The sequence below is a fragment of the Paroedura picta genome, chromosome 1 (genome assembly GCF_049243985.1).
Source record: "Paroedura picta isolate Pp20150507F chromosome 1, Ppicta_v3.0, whole genome shotgun sequence".
Taxonomy (NCBI): Eukaryota; Metazoa; Chordata; class Lepidosauria; order Squamata; family Gekkonidae; genus Paroedura; species Paroedura picta.
In genome coordinates this window covers 105,844,063-105,858,796 of record NC_135369.1, presented here as the reverse complement: position 1 = coordinate 105,858,796, position 14,734 = coordinate 105,844,063, and the positions used below count along the sequence as shown (strand labels likewise).

Genomic DNA, 14,734 nt, shown 5'->3' with positions numbered 1-14,734 from the left:
GAGTGTAGCGCTTTCCGGAGTGTGAATCCACTTTTTGGGATTTCCCTGAAAGCGCTACAACGAAGCGCTTTTTGCAGATCGGTTTCAGGAGTGTTGCAGATTGTCAACGACGAATGCGGAAAGCCCCAGAGAAAGGGACTGTTTTCCTTTGATCAACAGAATTAGATTATTAGTAAGCAAGTCTCTCATCTCTGATCCTCAGACTGCAAATTTGAATGGGGACTAGCCACAAGTGGGAATCTGCAAATCAGTCTATTTAGGAAAAAATGGTTTCATCCTGCTTGAAGGTTAAGCATTAATATTTTATATTTCATTTTGGGGGTTAGTTCACTGCCCAGGTGCCTAGGCCATGGGATTGTTCACTCTGGCCAAAATACCAACTATTGCAGGAAACCTCCTGCCCAAATGACAGAGACCTCTACCATTACTTCCCAGAGCAATTCTACTGATGGCCAGGAGAAAGATAAACTCCAGACCTGGCTCCAGCACCCTGTTGCCTGTAGTGTAGAAAGAGGAGGTGATGGGTATAGTCTGCATCTGTCATCAGTTTCTGGTATCACGTCACACATCTTGAGCCCCTATGCCATTTCTAGTAGCACAGGTTTCTTGTGGACCTGTGATAGGCAAATATGCTGTTGTAGGACTACTTTCCCCTGTATATTATGGATATTTTAGGATTATCCATTAGGCCTTAGATTGCTTATGGATGACAAACCCTGTAAACATGTAAGTAACAGAGAACTGAACTCCTGACATTGTTTTGGATCCCATGGAGGATTGCTGAAGGAGGAATGATTTTCACCCATCGCTCACTGCTGACTCTGGGGGTTCATTTGCCCTCAAGAGCAGAATTTGGGGGCACTTTGGGATGAACAAGGATGAGAATACAAGAAATCCATGCTCTGCAGACAGAAATCCCTTTCATCAGTATTAATTTCCAGTGATTCCAATAAAACATCCTTGGAGAGTTTTACTTATTCACTGATTTCTGACTTTATGAAAAAGGTGATTCAGCTGTGGGTGGAGGAAAATAATTGTTAATGCAAAAGAACCTATGTATTTGCTCAGTCCTCTTTTTGGGGGGGCAGCGTTCTGGGGTTGAAATATTGATACTAAGCTGTTAAACATTGACATAAATCCACCAACTCAATCCTGCAAAGGAAAGCATGTCACAGGAACAAGTAATTAGCAAATGATATGAACAAAGAGAGAAATAACTCCTAGTTAAGTACAATATTGTAAATAATGGATTTTTATTCAAACAAGCACGCGTGTGAATTGCTATAAAGTAAATATCAATTATTCATGGTGTTTAATATTTTATTATACCTCGTCATAAACATTTACATTATAACAGCAGTGAGCTGTACCCTGGAGATTCAGCCTGAGCAAACAGCCCTCCTCTCTTTTCCTAAGCTCCCAAGCTCACTGTCCATCACCACTTAAGCCTAGGATGAAGTGAGCTGAAAATTGTATCACCTATCAAGGCTCCAAATCATGTCTTGCTGTTCCATAATGCAGGCAGTCTTAGGAGTATCAGAAACAATAATGTGAGGCTTTGAATGAGACCACTGCTAGAATAATGACGTCCTAACAATTGCCATGATCTGTCAGTTCTCATGCATACTAGAATTGCAACCTTCTAAGTGGGTCCTGAAGATCTCCCAGAATTATAGGGGATCTTCAGAGTGCAGAGATCAGTTCTTCTGGAGAAAAAGTAGCTTTGGAGGGGGACTCAATGGCATTTGGAGGACCTGGGAGTGTTATCTCAGAAACTGACTAAGGAGTTGACTGCTAGCTCCACTCTCTGCTGAGTAGGCCTTTGTGTTATAAAAGGCTCTTGCTTGTCAGAGGAGGCAGCATTTGGAGAACCTGGGAGAAGGAGAGTGTTATCTCAAGAACTGGCTGCTAATTCTGCCCTCTGCTGAGTAGGCCTTTGTGCTATAAAAGGCTCTTGCTTGTCAGAAGTGCGCACCTTAAGCGCGTGCAATACTAAAAGAACCAAAGAACTCTTGGGTTCTGGATCAAACCAGAAGGCTCTAAGGAGCCACAGGGCAAGAGCTAAGGGACTGTTGGCTGTAGGCTCATTGCTGGAGGATCAAGCCGAAGGATTGAGTGAAGTGTAGGACTATTTGAAAGCATTTCAGATGAATCAAAGTGGCATGAAGACTGAAGAAGCTCAGGTAGTGACATGTACCATCTGCAGAATGTATGTCTTCTTACCTCAGTGGGACAGCTTTTACAAATGCAGCAAGTGCAAATTAGTGGCTCTGCTAGAGGAGAAAGTCTGGGGATTAAAGAGAAGATTCGATATGCTGCAGGAGGAGGGAAATCTATCAAATCAAAATCAGGAGTACCTAACACAGGAGGGTAATAAATGGAAGGATGTTACACATAGAAGTAGAAGAGTGAGGAGAAGGTCTGACCCACTGGTGCTCAGCAACCAGTTCCAGGATCTACCTGAAGAGGTTGATTCAGGAACACAGGAGCATGTGCAATCCCCCATGAAGAGCAAGCCCCAATGAAGACCAGCAAAAAAGTCACAGGTGAGAGTTCTAGGTCTTTTTCCCCAATGACCCCATGAAGAACAGCAAACACTTCACCGGCCCCCACAGGTGTGAGTTCTAGGTCTGCTCCCAAGGGTACAAAGAAACAGGTACTGATAATTGGGGATTCCCTGCTGAGAGGCGTAGAGGCCAAAGTATGTAGACCAGACCTGTTGTCTTGAGAGGTTTGCTGCCTACCTGGTGCACGTATAAAGGATGTCACAGAACGGCTGGACAGACTCATCAAACCCACAGATCATTATCCCTTCATCCTCATCCATGTAGGAACAAATAATACTGCCCAGCAGAGTATGGAAAGACTAAAGGTAAAGGATCTGGGAGCACAGGTTGTGTTTTCATCAGTCCTTCCTGTAAATGGTCATGGCTTAGGAAGAGAGAGAAAATCATGCAAGTAAATGACTGGCTACATCAATGGTGTCGATGGGAAAGGTTTGGATTTCTGGACCATGATCTAAGATGTCAATATGAGTGGCTACTATCAGGAGATGGTGTGTACCTCACAAGGGATGGAAAAAGTATTTTTGGGAGAACCCTTGCAAACCTGGTGAAGAGGGCTTTAAACAAGATCCAATGGGGGAGCGAGACTTAAATTCCAAACTTGGGGTGATGGTAAGAACTCAGTATGAGAAGAGTGCAAATCTACAGGGGATAGCACATAAGCAGGGAACTACTAACTTGCAAGGAAGGTCAAAAACCAAAACCATGTGGCACACAAGAAATGGATTACGATGTCTCTACACTAATGCACAGAGTATGGGAAACTAGTAGTCCTAATAAAGGAAGGAGGCTATAACCTAATAGGAATCACAGAAACTTGTTGGGATAATACTCACAATTGGAATCCTAGAATCGAGGGGTACAATCTATTCAAAAGGGACAGACAAGAAAAGAAGGGGGGAGGAGTAGCAATATATGTTAAGAATCTTTATACTTGTGAAGAAATACAGGTAACTGAAAGTTCAGTTGAGTGTATTTGGGTAAATGTAAAAGTAGGAAATGAGAGTGGTATTATTGTGGAGGTCTGCTATAGACCACCAAGCCAGTCAGAGGACTTGAATGAGATACTGCTAGACCAAATTACACAATTTTCAAAGGGGGGGGGAACAGTGGTCATGGGTGACTTCAATTACCCAGATATCTATTGGTGGGCCAACTCTGCTAAAAATAAAAACTCCCTTAAATTCTTAACTTGTCTTGCCGACAGCTTCATTTCCCAGAAAGTAGAGAAGGGAACCAGGGGCTCTGCTATTTTAGACTTGATTCTCATCAATAGGGAAGAACTGGTAGATGAGGTCCATGTGGACGCGCCCCCTTCAGTCCATGGTGGAGACCTGGTGTCATCCATGGCGACACTAGGGCTTTCGCAATTTGTTGCCGGGCCCACCCATCACGCCGGCCACACACTCGACTTGATTTTCGGCGCTGGGATAGAGGTGGATCTGGATACAGCTTTAGCTGTGCCGTGGTCAGACCACTATGCCCTGCGGGCCCGGCTCAGGATACCACCCCCCCTAGTTGGGCGGCGGGCGCATTCTAGCCCGCCCGTGGAGACTTATGGATCCAATTGGATTCCGGAATGCTCTGCGGGACCCGATGCCTCCTGGCGACTCACTAGCGGCTTTGGTGGCGGACTGGCAGTCCGGCCTATGGGCTGTTATAGATGAGATCGCCCCTAAATGTCCTCTCTGCCCTCGACTCAAACGGGCTCCCTGGTACACCGGGGAGCTACGGGAGAAGAAAAGGGAAGTGAGACGACTGGAGCGAGTGTGGCGGAAGACTCGCGACGAAGCTACGAGAACATCTTATCGCACGCTTATGAGGGCGTATGAGATGGCGGTGAAAGTGGCAAAATGTGAATTTTTTGCCACGGAAATCGCGTCTGCAAGCTCTCGCCCTTTAGGGTAGTTAGATCCCTTACCGCCCTTGAGGGGCGCCAAAATAATAGCAAATTGGAACTCGGCCGTGAGGCATTTGCGAGCTATTTTGTGGACAAAATCTCGTCTCTCCGCCACGATCTTCCCGCCACAGTTAATACAGTAAATGAACTGGAGGCCTGTTGGCCGCCTTTGGAGGTGACGTTTGATGGCTTCAGACGGTTCTCTTTATCCGAAGTGGACAAGTTGCTAGGCTCAGTTAGGGCGACCACTTGCCCCCTTGACCCCTGTCCATCATGGCTCCTCAAAGGAGGCGGCCAGAAGATAGGAGGCCAGCTCAGGGACATTATCAACCTCTCCCTGGAGTCCGGGGAGTTCCCTGAGCAGCTGAAGGGGGCAGTGGTTCACCCTCTTCTGAAGAAATCTACGCTGGATCCGCGGGACCCCGCCAGCTACCGCCCAGTGTCGCACTTGGCGTTCCTGGGCAAGATAGTTGAAAGGGCCGCGGCAGACCAGCTCCTGGCATTCTTGGAAGAAACTTCGGCATTCGATCCATATCAGTCTGGCTTTCGTCCTGGCCACGGGGTGGAGACAGTGCTGGTCGCCCTGTTGGATGACCTCCGTTGCCAGCTGGATAAGGGCGGGTCGGCAGTGCTGGTTCTTCTGGACCTGTCGGCCGCTTTTGACATCGTGGACCACGAGCTGTTGGTCCACCGCCTTGCCGGCACGGGGATACGGGACACAGCGTTACGCTGGATACGCTCCTTTCTCCAGGACCGGACCCAGAGGGTTGCAGTGGGAGATGAGTTCTCGCGTTCCTATAGACTCCCTTGTGGGGTCCCTCAGGGTGCGGTCCTCTCCCCCACATTATTCAACATCTTTATGCGCCCTCTGGCCCAGCTGGTACGGAGTTTTGGACTGGGTTGCCACCAGTACGCTGATGACACCCAGCTCTATCTCCTCATGGACGGCCGCCCGGACTCCCCCCCGGAACCATTCGCCAGATGTTTGGAAGCAGTGACAGAATGGTTCGAGCAGAGTTGCCTGAAACTCAACCCCTCCAAGACGGAGGTCCTGTGGCTGGGACGTAGGGGGCAGGACCAGGAAGCGCGCTTACCCACCCTGGCAGGGACACAACTCACCATCACGTCCCAGGCCAGAAACTTGGGTGTGGCCATTGATGCCTCCCTGACTTTGGAGGCGCAGGTCAAAAAAGTAGCGGGCCAGGCGTTTTTCCACCTTCTCCAGGCCCGACTATTAGCGCCCTACCTGTCCCCCGAACACTTAGCCACAGTGATCCATGCAACGGTCACCTCCAGAATAGATTTCTGTAACTCGCTCTACGCGGGCCTTCCCTTGTCCTTGATCCGGAAACTTCAGCTAGTGCAAAACGCAGCTGCTAGGGTCCTTACTGGTACATCTTGGAGGGCCCACATCCAGCTAGTGCTGAGGCAGCTGCACTGGTTGCCAATTGCTGCCCGGATCTGGTTCAAGGTTCTGGTTCTAACCTTCAAGGCTTTACGCGAGTTGGGACCCACATACCTGAGGGACCGCCTATCGCCCTATGCCCCTCGCAGGGCCTTGCGCTCTGCCGGTGAAAACCTGTTGGTCGTTCCCGGCCCTAGGGAAGCACGCCTTGCCTCGACCAGGGCCAGGGCCTTTTCGGTCCTGGCCCCGACCTGGTGGAATGAGCTCCCGGGAGAGCTGCGGGCCCTGCGGGATCTTTCAACATTCCGCAGGGCCTGCAAGACGGAGCTCTTCCGCCAGGTTTATGGTTGAGGCCGGGGCTGATAATAGATCTATGCCTCCCCCGGGGACTCATGTTCTGGACCCGAAGCAAAACATCATCAGGACCTCCTCTCCACTCGCTAGTAGTGGGAGGGAGGGGGGGAGTTGAGCTGCCATTCTTGCCATGCCGGCAATATTGGCAATGTTATTATTGTTTTATGGGGTTTTAATGGGGAATTGCGATATTGTTACCCGCCACGAGCCGCAAGGGAGTGGCGGGCAATAAATCTAATAAAAAAAAATATGGAAAGAGCCTAAGGAAGTCAAAGTGGCTCCATAAACATCTGTCAAATGATTCGAGGAATAAAAAAGAGTCATTTAGGAAATGGAAGGAAATCTTTATTACCAAGGATGAGTATAAACAAATAACCAATAATTGTAGGGACAGGGTTAGAAAAGCTAAAGCTCAATATGAGCTTAGGCTAGCAAGAAGTGCTAAACATAACAAAAAAGGCTTCTTTAGTTATATTTCAAGTAAGAAAAGGAATAGGGACACCGTAGGACCACTGCTAGGACAAGAAAGTGAAATTATAACAGATGACTAAGAGAGGGCTGAACTGCTTAACTCCTATTTCTCCTCAGTTTACTCTTGTGAGGGAAATAGTGCTCAATGTGGAAAAAACATAACACAACAGGGGAGACGTGAATGGTGCCCTAGGATCATTGTTGGGGCAGTCCACAAACACCTGGTCTCTTTAAATGTAACAAAGTCTTTTGGGCCAGATTAATTGCATCCAAGAGTACTAAAAGAACTTGCAGATGTAATCTCTGAACCTCTTTCAATTATTTTTTAAATTTCACGGAGAACAGGAGAGGTACCAGATGATTGGAGGCGGGCAAATGTTCTCCCTAACTTCAAGAAAGGATCCGGGTAACTATCGACCTGTCAGCTTGACATCTGTAGCTGGCAAAATTTTGGAACAAATCATCAAGCAGTCAGTCCTTGAGCAGCTGGAACAGAGAGCTGTGATTTCTAAGACTCAGCACGGGTTTCGCAAGAACAAATCATGTCAGACCAACCTTATCTCTTTTTTTGAGAAAGTGATTACTTTACTGGATCAGGGGAATGCTGTGGACATTGTTTATCTGGATTTCAGTAAAACGTTTGATAAGGTTCCACATGATATTCTTGTTGACAGGTTGGTAAAATGTGGTATTGATTCTTCTTCTGTCAGGTGGATCAATAACTGGTTGACAGATCATAACCAAAGGGTACTTGTTAATGGTTCAGCATCCTTGGATTTTAGTAAAGGTTTTGATAAGGTTCCCCATGATGTTCTGATGGATAAATTAAAGGACTGCAATCTGGATTTTCAGATAGTTAGGTGGATAGGGAATTGGTTAGAGAAGAGTTGTTGTCAATGGTGTTTCATCAGACTAGAGAGAGGTGAGTAGTGGGGTACCTTAGGGCTCGGGGCTCGGCCCGGTACTTTTTAACATATTTATTAATGGTCTAGATGAAGGGGTGGAGGGACTACTCAATAAGTTTGCTGATGACACCAAATTGGGAGGACTGGCAAATACTCCAGAAGATAGAGACAGGGTTCAACAAGATCTGAACACAATGGAAAAATGGGCAAATGAAAACAAGATGCAATTTAATAATGATAAGTGTAAAGTTCTGCATCTGGGTCAGAAAAATGAAAAGCATACTTACTGAGTGGGGTATATGCTTCTAGGTAACACTGTGTGAATGAGACCTTGGGGTACTTGTGGATTGTAAACTAAACATGAGCAGCGTGATGCAGCGGTAAAAAAGGCAAATGCCATTTTGGGCTGTATCAACAGGGGCATCACATCAAAATCACAAGATGTCATGTTCCCATTGTATACGACCACACCTGGAGTACTGTGTGCAGTTCTGGAGGCCTCACTTCAAGAAGGACGTAGATAAAATTGAAAGGGTACAGAGGAGAGTGACAAGGATGATCTGGGGCCAAGGGACCAAGCCCTATGAAGATAGGTTGAGGGACTTGGGAATGTTCAGCCTGGAGAAAAGGGGGTTGAGAGGGGACATGATAGCCTCTAAGGTTGTCATTTGGAGGAGGGCAGGATGCTGTTCCCATTGGCTGCAGAGGAAAGGACACACAGTACAATATAGGCTAGATATCTGGAAAAAAAAATCACAGTCAGAGTAGTTCAGCAGTGGAATAGGCTGCCTAAGGAAGTGCTCCCCCTCACTGGCAGTCTTCAAGCAAAGGTTGGATACCCACTTTTCTCGTATGCTTTAGGATGCTTTGGGCTGATCCTGTGTAGAGCAGGGGGTTGGACTAGATGTCCTGTATGGCCCCTTCCAACTCTATGATTCTATGATCCTCTTAGAGAAGAGTGACAAGTGGAGTTCCCCAGGGATCTATCCTGGGGCCTGTGTTGTTCAACATATTTATAAATGATTTGGATGAGGATTTAGAGGGGATACATTACTTTTGCAGACAATACTAAACTGGGAGGGATAGCAAACACAACCGAGGACAGATTTAGAATACAGGATGGTCTTGATAGAATCGAGAAGTGGGCTAAACTGAATAAAATAAGTTCAACAGGAACAAATGTAAAGTTCTGCATTTAGGTCGGAAAAACCTAATACACCAGTATAAGATGGGGGAGCAACTTGCCTTGGCAGTAGCAAGTGTGAAAAGGATCTAGGAGTCTTAGTAGACCATACATTGAACATGAGTCAACAGTGTGACTTGGTGGCTAAAATGGCAAAAGGGATTTTGGGCTGTATCAAATGGAGTATCGTGTCCAGATCACGGGTGGTGATGGTACCTCTTTACTCTGCTCTGGTTTGGTCTCACTTGAAGTACTGCGTTCAGTTTTGGGCAGCACTGTTGAAGAGGGATGTTGACAAACTGGAACGTGCCTAGAGGAGTGCAACAAAGTTGGTGAGGGGTTTGGAGACCAAGACATATAAAGAAAGGTTGGGGGAGCTTGGTCTGTTTAGCCTGCAGAGGAGATAACTGAGAGGGGATTTGATAACCATCTTTAAGTATTTAAAAGGCTGCCATATTGAGAATGGAGCAGAATTGTTCTCTCTTGACCATGAGGGATGGACCAGAACCAATGGGATGAAATTATTTCAAAAGAAATTCCGTCTAAACATCCGGAAGAAGTTCCTGACAGTTAGAGCAGTTTCTCAGTGGAACAGTCTTCCTCAGGAGGTGGTAGGTTCTCCATCTTTGCAAAGCCGTCTGACAGAGAGGCTGATTCTGTGAAGGGTTAAGGGGGTGGTAGGTTACAGTGGATGAGCGATAGTATTGTGAGTGTCCTGCATAGTGCAGGGGGTTGGACTAGATGGCCCATGAGGTCCCTTCCAACTCTATTATTCTATGATTCTATGACCTTGCAAACTGGAGAGCACCCTAAAAAGCAGAGACATAACCCTGCCAACGAAAGTGCATCTAGTCAAGGCTATGGTGTTCCCAGATGCAATGTATTGCTGCGAACGTTGGACCATAAGGAAGGCCGAGCGTCAAAGAATTGAGGCTTTTGAACTCTGGTGCTGGAGAAGACTCTTGCGAGTCCCTTGGACTGCAAGGCGAACAAACTGGTCAGTACTAGAGGAGATCAGCCCGGACTGCTCTTTAGAAGGCCATATTCTGAAGATGAATCATAAATACTTTGTGGCCACCTCCTGAGAAAGAAGGACTCCCAGGAGAAGAGCCTAATGCTGAGAGAGATTGAGGGCAAAAGAAGAAGGGGACGACAGAGAATGAGGTGGCTGGATGGAGTCACTGAAGTAGTTGGTGCAAACTCAAATGGACTTCAAGGAATGGTAGAGGGCAGGAAGGCCTGGAGGATCATTGTCCATGGGGTTGCGATGGGTCGGACATGACTTTGCACCTAACAACAACAACAATGACTTTGCTAAGGTCCCTCTTCTCCCCAGGGCCTGCCCTCCATAGGCTCCACTCCCAAATCTCCAGAGATTTCCTTTCCCAGAATTGGCAACTCTGATTCATACCCAGGTGTGCTACTGCTTGCACAAACATTTTTATTCAACCACCTCTGCAAGGAGCTCATGTTGGCATACATGGTTCTCTTGGACATATCATTTTAGCCTCACATCAAGGTCAGTGAAGCTGAGAGAAAGACAGAGCAACTTGTCTAATATCACATCCTAGCAAGCTTCATAGCAGAATAGGGATTTAAACACAGGTCTCTCAGATCCTCCTCCACCTTGATTAATACACATTACTTCAATCATGGTTCACACATCAAATGTATTCTGACTAGAACCTGGATCCTTCGTCCGTTTTGGACAGATATGCTGTATTTACTGCCATGTACCTTGGAAATGTTCTCACTTGGCTGTCATAAGTCGTACATTTATTTCTATTGGTTTGTAATTTCAGTGCACAGTAGGAAATATATTCTTTAGTTTATACTCTATTAGTCACCTTATTCTGGGATATCTGGGGAGAGTTTTATCTTCAGGAAGTCAGATTAAAGAAAAAAACATGGCCAGTCATGTTTAAAGAACTCATTTCCTTTTCCAAAAAAAAAAAAACCATCTTCTACAGTGTATACATCTTCCAGGCACCTTCCTTTCTTGAACTGCTGCACCTTTCCTTGATCATTATTTTATGTATCTTCCTGTCAGACTGCCTGACATTTTGTTTCCCTTTTACCAGACATCATGGCTGGTACACTTGCCTCCTGCCCAGCTCTTAGAAAACAAACCTGGCATAACACCTAATGCCCTATTGCTGTGTTTTTTTAAACTAGGAAGGCTGAAATATAGCCAAAAGGGCAAATAATCTGAGCCTCCGGGGAGGGCGGTATATAAGTATGGTAAATAAAATAAATAAATAAAACAAAATCATGAGCACCTTGCCTTTTATTGAACTAAAGTAGTTGCTGAGATATTTCCAGTACTTTCAGTTCATTGTTGTATCAACTCCTTGGCCCATCAAAGTCAGTATTGGCTATCGAGGCTGGCAGCAGGTGTCCAGGGTATCAGGCAGAGGTCTTTCAGGTGGAAGGTGACAGCAGGACCAGAGTGGCCCGTCTGGAGAGCAGGGCCGCTGGGGCTGGCCTTCTGCTGGTGGCGCCACCAAGCATGGCTGGGCCTCCTTTCCTTGCTGTCCAGCGGTAGAGGGGATACATGGGGACTTGGGCAACCCAACTGGGTGAGCCAGGCTTCAAGGGCTGGCCCTCCACCCACCAAGTGTGGCCAGCCCTCCTCCCCCTACTCTCTGGCAGGCAGGAGACAGTGTGAGAACAACCCAGCCAGCAATCAGGGCTTCCAGGATTGGTCTTCCACTAATGGTACCACCAAGCACAGTAACCCTTTGCGCCCCCTCCCCCCATTATTGGTAGGCAAAAGGATACATAGGGACTGGAGTGGTCCAGATGGGCAAGCCAGGCCGCCAGGTGTAGTGGTTAGGAGTGTGGACTTCTAATCTGGTGAGGTGGGTTTGATTCCCCGCTCCCTCACATGCAGCCATCTGGGTGACCTTGGGCTCACCACAGCACTGATAAAACTGTTCTGACCGAGCAGTAATATCAGGGCTCTCTCAAGCTCACCTACCTCATAGGGTGTCTGTTGTGGGGAGAGGAAAGGAAAGGCAACTGGAAGCCACTTTGACACTCCTTCTAGTAGAGAAAAGTGGCATATAAGCACCAACTCTTCTTCTCTGCCCACTGTCCTGACTTACATTTGGGATCTTGCTGCAGAGCGTTGCTGTCTCTTCTCCTATCCTGGTAAGTGGACAGAAGCAGCAGGAAGTAGGGGGAGGAGAAAGGGGGAAGGAAGTCCAGTGATTGGCCCTGAGTGGGGGAGTGCCCTCTCCCTAATGGGTGCATATTCCCCACTGAGAGCCAATCAGGATGAGTTCTATCTGGTGCATCATTGCGGACACAATCTGGAAATTATTTGGGGGGAGATTAAGGTTCCTCCCCAAACCACCCAGGATTGATTTTAAGTTAAATTGAGGAAGGGGAAGTATTGCCCTGTTGACCAGACAAAGGCACAGTGGTATGCCTGACCTGTGCCTCAGAGGCACAGGCCAATACTGCAATTCCAGTTTGTGTGTGTATTTCAAGTATGTTATAGGACCTGAACACACACAGTTCTGGTAACTTATTAGTTCTTGATACAGACTATGAAATTTTCTGCTCTGACCACTGCTTCCCCCAATATCAGCTACACAATAGTCCAATCCTCTGATCTGGGCAAAGCTTTAATGCAATGTAAAATAGCTGAACCCTCTGTTGTTTTTTGGGTAAGACACTGGCGAGAGCCATACTCAAGCAAAGAGTGATACTGCGTCATTGGTACTTTCCCCACTTCTGTGTCTGGCTGCTGCTGACCCTAGCATAGAAATGACTTTGCATGAGGCACAGGATATGCTTCTGCAAGACATCTTTCATAACTCCCAGTGAAAGCTTAGGGCGACTGCCTTGCACAGCACAAGATTATGCAACTCCCATTGCACTGGGCTCCAATTTGATGAGTAATACCAAGCAAGTCACTCATTCCTTCTGTATTCTGCATGAATATCATGAACTGCATGAACTGTGTGTTTTCTGAAAGGCTGTTGCCCATTTAACAAAGCTTGGAAGGATCAGTTTAATTACTTTTATAGAACATTTAGATCTTATCGTTCTTATCATGACAGTGGTAGGGCAAAGCACCTATATATCTGAATAACAGATTATTCTTCTGGTATCACCTTCCTCTTGTACAATTCATTTCATGCAGCATGGCAATACACTTTTGAAAATGCTGCTTGATACATTTTAAAAAATTGTTCTAGATTCTTTTATGAGTTAAGGGCAGAAATGGTTTTCGAGCCACTTTTCTACAGGCATGATTGCAAAACCACTGAATAATTCGAGGAGGGTTTTTATGGCTTATTTGTTCTTAATGATATTTTTCTCTTGTGGAAAATGTATCTCAGATATCTTTTAGTGAGTAAAAAAACTTGAATAAGGCAATTTTTTAATAGCTTGGAAGCTGTCCAGGCTATTTTTTTTCCAGGACTCATATAACACTGTTATGCCTATAAAACAGATTATGCCTATAAAACAGATTTTTACTAGGACTGAGATGAATTTCTCCAGCTTACTGTTTTTGTGTCTGTTCACTGGGATTTTCAGCTGTTGGTAGGTTTCCTTTATCAAACAGCTCAGTTTAACCTAGTATAACATTATTATGTAGCAAATCAAATTTCACTATGATGACACAGTGATCAATAACTTGTTGACCAGGGGTAGTCAAACTGCGGCCCTCCAGATGTCCATGGACTACAATTCCCATGAGCCCCGGCCAGCTGGGAATTATAGTCCATAGACATCTGGAGGGCCACAGTTTGATTACCCCTGTTGTTGACTGATTGTACCCAAAGAGTACTTGTTAATGGTTCAGCATCCTCTTGGAGAAGAGTGACAAGTGGAGTGCCCCAGGGATCTGTCCTGGGGCCTGGAAGCAGTAGCAAACACAGCAGAAGACAGAATCAGAATGCAAGATGATCTTGATAGGCTCAAAAATTGGTCTAAACAGAATCAAATTAAATTCAATAGGGCCAAATGTAAAGTTCTGCATTTAGGTAGGAAAAAACATTTAGGATGGGGGGAGACTTGTCTTGGCAGTAGCATGTGCAAAAAGGATCTAGGAGTCTCAGTAGGCCATACATTGAAAATGAGTCAGGAGTGTGACTTGGTGGCTAAAAAGGCAAATAGGATTTTGGGCTGTATCAAACGGAGTATCGTATCCAGATCACGGGAGGTGATGGTACCACTTTACTCTGCTCTGATTCGGTCTCACTTGGAGTACTGTATTCAGTTTTGGGCACCACAGTTGAAGAGGGAGCATGTCCAGAGGAGGGCAACAAAGATGGTGAGGGGTTTGGAGACCAAGGCATATAAAGAAAGGTTGGGGGAGCTTGGTCTATTTAGCCTGGAGAGGAGACGACTGAGAGGGGATCTGATAACCATCTTTAAGGATTTAAAAGGCTGCCATATAGAGGATGGAGCAGAGTTGTTCTTTCTTGCCCCAGAGGGACAAATCAGATCCAATGGGAAGAAATTAATTCAAAAGAAATTCCATCTAAACATCAGGAAGAAGTTCTGGACTGTTAGAGCGGCTTCTCAGTGGAACAGGCTTCCTCAGGAGGTGGTGAGTTTTCCATCTTCGGAAATTTTAAACAGAGGATGGATAGCCATCTGATGGAGAGGCTGATTCTGTGAAGGCTTAAAGAGGTGTCAGGTTACAGTGGATGAGCAATAGGGCTGTGAGTGTCCTGCATAGTGCAGGGGGTTGGACTAGATGACCCATGAAGTCCCTTCCAACTCTATTATTCTATGATTCTATGAAAATGTTGATAAATGAAAGTAATTGAGAGCTAGGCAGTGATGTTAGCATTGGAATTCTGAAATTTCTGGTGTCATAACATTACTTCCTGTTCTAGAACAAGAAGACTAATTATGCATGGTGGTGGCTGTTTCAGGATCCTGCTGGTTTCTTGCAGTGGAGCACCATGCCCCGCCGCTTCCTGTGTA

The 14,734-nt window shown here is 46.2% G+C and overlaps 1 long non-coding RNA gene across 1 annotated transcript in view; it reads right to left on the bottom strand.

Moving 5' to 3' along the window:
- Positions 1-14,734, bottom strand: part of LOC143840915 (uncharacterized) — a 73,884-nt gene that overhangs the window by 24,750 nt on the left and 34,400 nt on the right. The window lies entirely within an intron of this gene.